Below are 11,996 nucleotides of genomic sequence, written 5' to 3' on the forward strand. Positions count from 1 at the left end.
GAAAGTGAAGTTGAAAGCTTAGCCGTTTCTATATCCAATATTTTCTTCTCTCTCCCACTTACTCATATAATCATTAATAATTCAAAATTATTGTAGTGGTTAATTAGACGTTCTAGTATTTTATTAGATGTGTATAAGTATAAGTGTTTTGTTTGAACTAGTATTATTTTTTCTTCATGTTATATTGTTTGTTCAATTAAAAAGATTATTATTCTATGATGATGAGATCATACTATATGGCATAGAGAAATATTTAGAATTCATTTTATTTTTATTTCTTGTGTAATGAAAAATAATAGCAGAAAAAGGATAATTAAAAAAAAAAAAAAAACAACTCAAGTTTTGAAGTGACTCTTATTTCATTGTATGAAAATAAAAAAGAAATATTGATCCAGGTCAACCTTCTATGATGAGATCAGTTTGCACTGGAATAGTAAGAACTCATTCAAATTATTATAACATGTGCAATCAACAAGGAGCAATAAAAAGGGTAAATAAATAAAAAGGACAAAGACAATTCAAATTTTTAAAGTGCAAAACTCATTTTGTTTTTAAGAGAATAAATAACTAATATCTGATAATATATGATCTAGTTCAAACTTCTACAATGATATCAGATCGCATATAGAAAATTTTCAAATTCTTTCGATTTTTTAGTTCTCTTGCAATCAATAATGACCTGCTTTTGTAAGAGAATAAAACATTACGAAACTCAGTTCAAACTTCTATGATGAGATCAGTTGACACAGAGGAATATTAAGAACTTCTTTGATTTTTTATTTCTTGTACATTCAAACAATATATGAATAAAAGGGTATACAAATAAATAGACTCTTTTCAACTCAAGTTTTAAAGTGACTCTTTTCATTGTACGAGAATAAAAAAGTACTGAATTTGATCTAATCCAGACTTTTACGATAAGATCATATCGCACATTTGTTTTTTTTTATTTCTATGCTATCAAGAATAATAGCGATAAAAGGGTAAATAAACAAGTAATACAAGACAACTCAAGTTTTAAAGCGACTCTTTTGTTGCATGAGAATTAAATAAAACTACGAAAATCTAATTCAATCCAGACTTCTATGATGAGATCAGATAGCACATTGCAATATTTAAGACTCTATCAATTTATTATTTCTTGTGCTATCAAGAATAATAGAAATAAAAGGGTAAATACACAAATATGACAAGACAACTCAAATTTTTAAAGTACAAAATGCATTTCATTGTAAGAAAATAAAAAACTAAGGAACCTAATTTGGTACATAGTTATGAAGCACGGATACGGACACGAACACCGGATACAACACGGACACTGACACGCCGACACAGCTAATAATTTGAAAAATAGGACCAAACAACTCAAATTTTAAAGTACAAGAGTCATTATTTCATTTTAAGAGAACTAGACTTTTTACCCGTGCTGCCGCACGGGTCATATCGACTGCAATAGACACAAATAAGTTATATTATATATACACTTACATTGATGTTAAATAAGTCATATTAAAAAATTGAATTATCATTGAACATGATACGATAAAGCTTTTTTTTTGGTCGAGTAGTCTAGTGTTTACAATTTCACCCTCTAACTTGAAGCAATTTTATCATATGTAGCAATTTTATGTTCTCTTAACATTTGGATGAAGAAATTTACCATAGAAAAATAAAATAATAACAATCACATAAACAATTGGTAATTCTTTCAAAAATAAGTATTGAAAACAACTTTGTAAATAAAGCTAGTAGGATCCTAGAAAATTGCTTTCCTCGTGTGTTGCTTAAAATATGTCAAGAACGAAAGAAACTGATTATTTGTGAGAAAGGTAAAACTTGATTATGTTGAAGAATCACTTCCAAATACTAACAAAAAATAAATAATAAATCAATTCTTAAAATAGTTGTGATATAGTGGTGTCCTTGATCTCATGGAACTTGTAAATGAATGATAATAAAAAAATATAAAAAAGACAATAACTTAGGTGTATGAACACTCACATATTTTGAATTTTTCTTCCCTTCAATTCAAGTCAATATATTTATGAGGTCTTAACTTAAGTGCATCATATGACTACCAACAAATTCAAAAGGGCAACCAAAGACACATTTAGATCATATTACACCACTATATAAGACTAATGAAATCAAGTGTACTAAGATGCAATCCAAGTGTACCAATTCAATTCCAAAATGTCACTAAATGACTAATTTGAAAACCAATTTCCTGTACTGCTTAAGCATTCCATAGCAGACCACCAACCTCAATCACTTAATAAGGACCATCACTTTATGCTTTCAATTCCACAATAGCTATGAATTCTTCAAGGCAATTAACATCAGATCATATACTTCAATAATCAGACCCTAAAAATCTCAAGATACCAGCAAAAGTCCTAATGTATGCTGATTCTACGACACCACGATTGCAGAGAAATATTTCACTTATTGTACCACACAACACTTAAGCAGCTTGATCCAATTCCAAGACATATCAACAATCCTAACCACTGCAAAAATCACAGGAGCAGCAGAGCAGAAATTCTAATTGAATATGTGAACCACATAACTTAACCAATAGGATCACAAAGCCTTAATAATCAGTCTTCATTCAAGCTTCAAAATATTCAATTTGGCTACCGCAAAACCATTCAACCTGCAAAAATAGATGGTGAATAACATGTATTTTAAATGAACAGATATGTCATAGAATTGTCAAAAGAAACATAGTGGTGATTTCTGCCGACGTACACTCAATCACAACCAAAAAAACTATTGAAATTATGAGGGACAATATAAAAAGAGAACCCTAGAAAACTTTCGCCAATTCCTATTGAAAATCCAAATTACATATTTCTATTTGTAGATGTCGTGATTCAATTTTTAAAATGAATTTTTAAAATGATAATTTCTATAAATCTAGAACAGAAAAGGATCAAAATGAACATGGAATTTTAAGAAGTTAAAAGAAACAACATAATTTCAACATTGTAATCAAGAGCCGGACAGCTATACTATATGTGATCATGTTGTGTTAGTTAGATCAGCAGCCCTGATGCAAAATTAAAAAACGCATGGAAAACGCAAACAGAGAACACACGTTATTTATTACAAAATTCGACCAATTTGTGCCTAGCACTCAGATTAAAGAGCGGCTACAATACCTATCCACTATTCAAGGTTGTTTACAAAGTATAACAACTATTTAAATACTATGGTCCAGTTTGAGCAACCTGCCCATTTATCAGTAAACTGCGAGTCATACCCACATGTCCATGTTCATTCTACAAAACATGCCCAGAAGTAACAATCTAAAATCTAAATGCATTATTTTGAAATAAGCCAAAGAAGAAAAACAGAATTTGTAATATATTTTAAGCTTACCCTTCTATCTTCCAGGTTAGCAACTCCATCATCAACTTCATCTTCGCTATCACAGTCTGATAACACTTGTTCCAGTGCCATGGGCTTCATCAACACACAACAAAATGAGCAATGGACTCAACAAATCAAATACATTATCTTACTAATCCATATCAAGTGCTAAAGCTAAGACAATATGCAAATTATATGGATTTAATCCATATATCATCTAATTAATCCTGAAGACATCAAAACCAGTAGCACTTCAGTTAATATTGTCCCCATGCACTCTTGTTTGTTAGAGATAAAATAAAATAAAATTTCTAAATGATAATGGTAATTACAAAATGAGGATTAACAGTCTAGTATTAAATCCATAACGGTAATTGCAAAATGAGGATTAACAGTTTAGTATTAAATCCATTTATGGAGATGCCAGATAAATGTTGAACCGAAAAGGCAAGGGTTCTCTACGGTTATCAAATCAAAAGAATTTGTAATTCACTTATAGAAATTAACTTGTACATGAAATAGTCCATACACCAAGCATGTTAGGAAGCACATTAGGTGAATAAAAAATGTCAATGAGATCTAAGACAATTAATTACCTGAACTCTGTGTGAGGGAAAGAACTGCCTCTTCTGCAGGATCATACGAATGGAGAAACAATTTTGACAAAAATGAGCATATCAGGACTTTATAAGATTGAAAACAAAACAAAAAGGGATGGATGTGACTCAATTGTCTCAATCTAATAACATTTTACGGTGATTAGATAATTTAAAAGGTATTCTTAAAAAAAAAGGCATATATATGATGATGCAACACAACAGTAAGAAACTTCAATCACAACATGATAATTTCTAGATGCCGCGATCGATTTTTAAAATGATAATTTCTACATGAAAAATTAAAAGACATTAGAGTAGTGTAACTGAGTAAGTTCCTGAAGACAATGATTACGATGGATAATCTAAAACTCATGTGGCAATGTATACTCATTAAAAAAACAAATGCACATCTACAATGGCAAAATTGTGTACTATATAAGCAAATTTTGGATATCTGCTATAAACATTTACAAAAATAATAAAAATTGGATGGAGCAAATTGAAACAAAGTCCAAGACACAAATGATACTGAAGCAAAAATATTCATAGTCTATAATTTCACATGTTAAATATAATTATTTTATTCATAGAGCAATATAAGTGTTGTGATATATGATATAAAATGTTGAAAGTTGAAAAGAATATGATAGTTTAAGGGGAATGTCGCATACATGATTGGGGGATTGATGGACCGAGCAGCATCATTCTATGTCATCAGAATCGTTCACAGTGGTCTATTGATTCATTTGGGGCTGCAGTGAGATGGCAGCTCAATCGCTTCCTCATTTGATTCCACTTTATGTTGTTAATAGCAATTTTATAAGAAATTCAGAATAAATATATAAAACTTCATCTATAAGTTAGAACACAATGTGAATTAGTCATAGAAAAGAATGACTTTGAATAGAGGAGGGATACATTCGCTGGTGGGCCGGAGACATTGGATAAATGTTGCTTAACGACAACATCTTGTCGCCGGAAAATACATAATTGAATATGGAGAACTAAGTTGACGCAGAGATGGAAGTCTCAATCTAAATCTCAGCTGCAAAAACTGATCAATCTACAACTTTCAAAGATACACTACGGCATGAACTAAAGAGAAAGAAACAGGGGAATTCAAGTCTCAAAATAAAGTCGTGTTTGAGCAGTGTGTATAATAATGGCTTGATTAACATAATTCCAATCCATTAACTCTGATTGAAATTAACTCAAACTAAAATTACTGATGCAAAAATTGTATATGAAGTTTTAAAGTCAAATTTTTTTGAAATAATCAAATCAATGAGTATTTGCCACAAAGTTCAGATTAGGTTTTTTTGTTGAAGGAAAGCTCAGATTAGGTTAGTAAGGCTCATAAAATATGAAGAAGAAAAAAATAAGAATAAAATGCAGATATAATTAAATCAAACAACCTTTGGTTACCTAGATATGAAATTATGGTTTAGAAAAGAGTAATGCAACCGTACGGGGATAGTTCTGCAATAACAAAGAGGCGTCCATGAAGAATAGAGATAAATCAACACCCAAAATTAGAGAAGTGTAAACCAACAAATATAAAAACAAATATCTCCAATCAAAAAGGGAAATGATAAAAAAAAACTCACCCAATATTTGCAATGTTGAACACGTTCTCGAAGATTCAACTCGGCGGAACGGCTTCGATATTGGAATTTGAGTTTTGGAGAATAGTTCTCTCGTTCTCTCTCACTGTGTCTGCCATGACAGTCGCCGCCACCGCCGGAAGCCATCGTCGTCGCCGACAAATCTGTGGTGGAGGAGGATCGGAGCATGTCATCGATGGTCGGTGGGAGGACGAAGGAGAGTATCAGAGCGAAGATTGAAAGGACCGGGGTGGAGGAGGACGACGGTCACCAAATCGGGTAGGTGGAAGAAAGACGGGGATGATGGAATTGGAGATTGAGAGGACCAGGGTGCAGGAAGAGGTCGGAACAGTGAAAGAACATAGAGAGAGAGAGAGAGAGAGAGAGAGAGAGAGAGAGCACGGTTAGTGAGAGAAATTGAGAACAAACTGAGCACGGTTAGTATGCAATATGTTTTTCCAATGTATACGCGCTTTCCAATGCAGTAGGGATATGAGGGAATCTGAAATTCAAATTTCAAATAGTTGGAGCCAAAAAATTAGGTTTAGGGTTTGGCAATTAGGGTTAGCATGTTTGCAACCATTAGATATAAAGGATAAAAAACTACGAAATCTGATGGGTCAAAATTTCTTCTATTTAAAACAGTGGATGGAAGTAAGAGTCATCAACTATATAAGAAAAGAGACAACAAAATACAAAATCACCAACAAAAAACATCAAAATGATTAATTGAGCAAAGAAAATAACATACTAAAATTTCAATTTCAACAAAAGAGAGTATGTTTGTTGAACTTACTTCCACCACGGGTGTAACTTTTTATTTTCTAATTCCCGCTCGCGCCGCCGATGTGCTTTACCCTACTACTTACTGCTACTCTTTTTCTGTTTTCTGTTTTGTTTGCGGCTACTTCTGCTCACACAACAATTAAGGATTCATTCTTATATATAATTTTTTATGGCGGCTAATATTAGAGATTTTAATACCGGGCTCAAGCCCATATAACATTTTTAACTTGTAATATTTATTTTATTTTATTTAATTAAATATTATATACATAAGGAAGAAAGTAATTAGGCTTGCTAGTGAACGGTAGAATTTTGTTGCTAGTATCTATGAAAAAACAACATAAAATATTCTCACTCCATGCTAAATTGTATGACGTTTTATCCATTTCAACATATTAAGAAATATAATTAATATGTAAAAGAGATATTATGAATTGTTTTACAATATTATCCTTAATAAATGGTAGAGAAAGATAAATTAAAGAATTGAAAGAAGCGAGAGTAATAACTAGTTAATAGTATAATAGGAAAAGTTACGTTAATGTTTCATTGATATTGTAAAGCGACATATAATTTGACATTTTCTTTCGGAAACAACATAAAATTTTGGACGGAGGGATTATTAAGTAACTATGTGTTTTATTTTAAATTATAAGTGTAAAAAATAAATTTTAAATAAAATAATAAGGGTAAAATTGAAAGAAAAAAAATGATAAGTTATATAAATTATAAGTTCAATCACTATATGAAAAATCATCTGGAAAGTAAATTTTAACCTCATGAAATAAACTATAAACTCATGTTAAAATGATGTTAATCAAACATAATTTTTTATCATACGGGCATATAAAATATCATTTATAAACTAGTATAAATTAATTTTTTGGCATTGTTAAATGGATCCATTAATATCATAAATCTTTATTAGTTGGATTTTGTTAGCGAGTGCCTCCGCGACACTCTTTAAACATTCCAAATTTAATAAATATTCTTTAAAAAAATTAAATATTACAAGTTTCAATGCATTGAATACACGAATTTTCATAAAATCTTACTATTAAAGATCCTTAAAGAGTGCCCGAGGAAACTCGTTAACCTTTCCCTTATTAGCTCCCAAGTCCCAAACCCCAACAAAGAAAAGAACATCGCTCTCTGCTTATGTTTACTTCAGGAGGTGTGTTATTTAAACAATCATTTTCATGACAACTTTTGGGACAACCATAGATTTACAAAGAAAAATAGACACAGACATAAAACCAAAACAATAAAGAGAAAGTAAAAACATAATGTGAATATAAAGAGAAAGTTGTCATAAAAATTGACATAATTTTTTGGGTTAATTATGTTTCTAGTCCCTATAAAATAGCGACCTTGTAAGTTTAGTCCCTACTTAATTTTAATAGCATTTTTAGTCCCTGTAAAAAAAAAATTTACTTATAATTTTAGTCCCTGCTAAAACAAAGTTTGATTAATTATCCTTAAACTCTTAAATTTTTGAACGATTTTTTTGAGACAAGATTAGAACACTATGAAAGGTTCGTTTACTAAAATTTAGAATTTTCTGACATGAAATGAATTAAATATGAATTTTTTAAAACGACAAAAGTTAAAGATAAAAAGTAATAAAATCTGGATGTAGAAATCAAATTTTGCGATAATTTTTTGCAGACGAACTTTTAGTAATGTTCTAAACATGTCTGCAAAAAATTGTTCAAAAATTTAAGAGTTTAAGCATAAATTAAACAAATTTGAATTGAGTAGGGACTAATACTCAGTGCAGAAAAACAAAATTAGGGACTAAAAATGCTATTAAAATTAAGTAGGGACTAAACTTACAAGGTCGCTATTTTATAGGGACTAGAAACATAATTAACCCTAATTTTTTTTGTTACGTATACTATGCATTGTCTAAGCTCACGAGGACAAAATTGTCATAAATTGGTCGTACATATGTCATTTCTTTTACCGAGTGCCTACCTAACGACAGTACTAGTGCAGTATCTCAAATTCATAGCGTCCGTGGGACCCACTCACCATAACCTTAATTGAGCTAGCATAAGCATATTCATGGAGATTGAAGAACACGACTTCATATTTTGCCTTGATTGGATCATCATGTGTTTTTGGTTAGGCAGATTCAATGCCACTCCGGTCAAACACTCACTCCTTTTCGCTCTTATCTCTTCTTCACCTTGCTGCTGCATGCTACTAGTTCGTCATGAAATACTCACTCCATCCGTTATAAATTAAACGTCATTTTTAGAAATTCACTTTAATTAATGTTATATAAAAAAGAGTAATTGTGGGTTATTTTACAAAAATATTCATTAATGGTATGGATAATATTTTAAGAAATTTAAAAAAGATAAAGTAATAAATAGTAAGGGGTTATAATAGAAAAATTAACATTAATGATTCCTTGTAAAGTAGCATATAATTTAGGATAAACCAAATTTGCTAGAATGACATATAATTTGAAATAGAGGAAGTAATTATTTTAAACTAGTATGGCACGGGAAATAAAAAACTTTTTTAATCAAATGTATAGATTTTATATTATGTTATCTTAAAGTTATAAGTGTGATTATAATTTAAATTTGATATGTAAAAAAATATCATCTTAATTTTGTTAATTTTGTATATATTTTGAAATATCTAAACATTGCACATAACGATTAAAGTATTTGGATTTATATTTATACTAATTATTTGTAGTATAAGATGTACTCATTGTTAAACTTAACATATGTAATATTTTTGCAAAAATACGCCGACGTACTGTATATTATTATTTGTTGACATAATGTATTTTATTAATCATAAAAACTACAAAATTTGTATTTTTTTTTATATAATAGTCAGTGTCAGATAGGCATGGCAAGAAAATCCATACCCGCAGTTACCTGCCCGAACCAAACCCAATTTGACGGGTCTTCCCCGTTTTTACTGGGTTTGAATATGGGTATGAGTTTTTCCCTATTTCAAAACACGGGTATGGGACGGGTAACGGGTATATAGGTACCCACCCCAAACCCAAACCCATACCCGTCCCAAATGTAAAAAATTACTTTATGTTGATATGTCATGTTATTTTGTTTGATAATTGTCATGTTAATAAAAACTACAATTGATATTTAAAGGATCAACTAAATCATTTCATCTAACAAATGTTAATGTGAGCGTGTTGTTCGATAATGTATTACAACATTTCTCTTGGGGATGCAAAAAAACTTCTCTTTTTTATTTAAAAAAATTATTCAATGCGGGGACAGAGATGGGGCGGGGATACCCGAACTCGTCGGGGACGGGGATGAGATTCAATTTCTCATCCCCGTTGGGTATGGGTAGAATAACAGGTAAGTATATGAGAATCGGGTATGGGGACGGTAAAACCCGTCCGCCCCCCCTCCCATTTCCATGCCTAGTGTCAGATGTATACACCTAGTCTGTGAATGCAAACGTTAAATTTTTTACGGGTGTGTATAAATATAGTTTGGGCTACAGAAACGCCGATTGTTATTTGTTTTTAGTTTTTACAAAACCAATGGTCTAATGTAAATATTGTGTTTTAGGGTAACAACGATATAAAAAAAAGTTCCATGTATTGTTATACCTGAAAAGTGCATCAATTAAAAGTCAATGGCAGGAGGATCTGTTTATATAGAAATTGCATGGCCTGTAATGACCAGTACGCCTTACAAAGAAATGAAAAAAAAACAACTTCCAAACAATACACAACTTTAGTTTTCTAAATTATAGCAACAACAATTCTAAAACATAACCAATGATCATACTTTTTGAAAAACTTCACGATACACAACATTTGTGGTCTCCTTGCAAACATTATTATCTTCATCCAAGATGAGCAGCTTCAAACCTTTTCTAGAAGTAACTCGAGAGACAGCGGCATAGAGTGGTCCATGCGTGAACACGAACTTAAGAAGATAAACTCCCACCCGAGATAAAGATTGACCCTGACTTTTATTTATTGTCATTGCAAAACAAAGCGTCAATGGAAATTGCATGCGCCTGAATTCGAAGGGTAGTCCTGGATCACTCGGAATAAGATTCATCCTGGGAATGAATACCCTAGTACCGTCCCTTTTCCTGTAATTAGGGTAGCAGCTATCGTGCTCTTTCCTAGATGTGTAACTGTCAGCCTCGCACCATTACACAATCCATTGGCCTGATCGATGTTTCTCTCCAGAGCTCTTAATACCATTAAGAAATTCCGTTGTTAACCACTCGCTTTGGACATCAGAATTTTCACTCGATCGACAAACAAAATCAGAGCTTAAATACTCTTTCTCTTCACCTGGAATCAGTGACATCATATATTCATTAACATGTTCAACTGAATCAAGCGTTGGTGCGAGTATTCCCCTTTCTTGGAAAAATAACGGGTCACCAAGATTATCATTCAAATCGGGATACTCGTGCTAAGCACGGGAAATTAACATACTTTTTTATATTTTTTTACTCAAGGAATTAACGTTAATGTTTAATAAAATATTATTTAAAATTGAAAATTAATTTACATAAAGTTTGTGAGTATTTAAGTTATTTGATATATAAATCAATATAAATTTAAAGTAACTTTAAATAAATTATATAGTTTTTTTTGACAAAAAATATAACTTAATATTAATAGTTTTGGTAAAAAAATATAATATTATATAGTTGTATCAAGATCTTTTCTTTTACAATTTTTTTTTGAGGGAATATTTTCTTTTACAAATATAAAGTATATATATAGTTTACAACTATATTTTATTTTAAATTGGTATTTTTATCCTAACTAATAAATTGTTTTTGGGGTTGAGTAGTTCAAATGATTTGAGTTAAGGAATAAGGAGTTAGAGGTACTGGGTCAAACTCAAACGAAGGAGTAATATTAATTTAACAACTAATTACTAACATTTGTCATTAAAAAAAAGGGCAATTGTTTTGATCTCTCCAACATGATGATATTTGCCCCAAGAATATATTACATTGACATTTAAAAAAAAATATATATTTACTATTGTCAAATTCATCTTTTGAAAATGGATTTTTTTATAAGATCTATGGTAGCCTGTGTTCCTATTATGATTGGCAAGTATTTAAAGATATAGATACCATTTCAAACCTATACCGAATGTAGAAATATATTAATATGTAACATGCAAATCTCTAAATATTATCTCTACTTTTGAGATATTTTTGAACTTTTAATCACTGTAATCATTACCCTAATTTAAAATTGACTAATTACTTTGTGAAGAGGTTCGTTTGATATAAAATATGGTGTTGTGTGTTTTCCTACCTCAAATGGATTAGATTAATAAAAAATGGTGGATATGAATTTCTAGTAGTAGGTTCGGGTTTGGGAAAATGTTTAGGTTGGGGACGGGTTCAGGTTTGAGGATGAAATTTCTCCACAACTTTTTTGCACTTCAATAGATTTATTTTCAAGCTCAACTACCTTATTGTCTCATCCGTTTCAACACTTCTTTTACCTCGTGTTCTATAATACGATGATAGTAGTTATAGTTTATATCTGACTCTCTAATATCTATCTTTTCTTTCTTTCTTGTCCTTTAGCAAGAATATATATAAACTTTTCTCCCTCATTGGTGTGTAAGGATTGGTA

General features: G+C 30.8%; 1 long non-coding RNA gene across 1 annotated transcript; it reads right to left on the reverse strand.

Annotated features, from left to right (window-relative positions):
* Nucleotides 1-1,992: 1,992 nt before the first annotated feature.
* LOC146929195 (uncharacterized) lies at nucleotides 1,993-6,286 on the reverse strand. Its single transcript, XR_015005972.1, has 4 exons — nucleotides 5,582-6,286; nucleotides 3,972-5,453; nucleotides 3,385-3,468; nucleotides 1,993-2,656 (listed from the first exon to the last, which is right to left on the reverse strand). It is a non-coding gene; the product is annotated as an uncharacterized LOC146929195 (long non-coding RNA).
* Nucleotides 6,287-11,996: the final 5,710 nt, after the last annotated feature.

The sequence above is a fragment of the Medicago sativa genome, chromosome 4 (assembly GCF_051527215.1).
Source record: "Medicago sativa cultivar Bolivia chromosome 4, Bolivia_mono, whole genome shotgun sequence".
NCBI classification, from domain to species: Eukaryota; Viridiplantae; Streptophyta; class Magnoliopsida; order Fabales; family Fabaceae; genus Medicago; species Medicago sativa.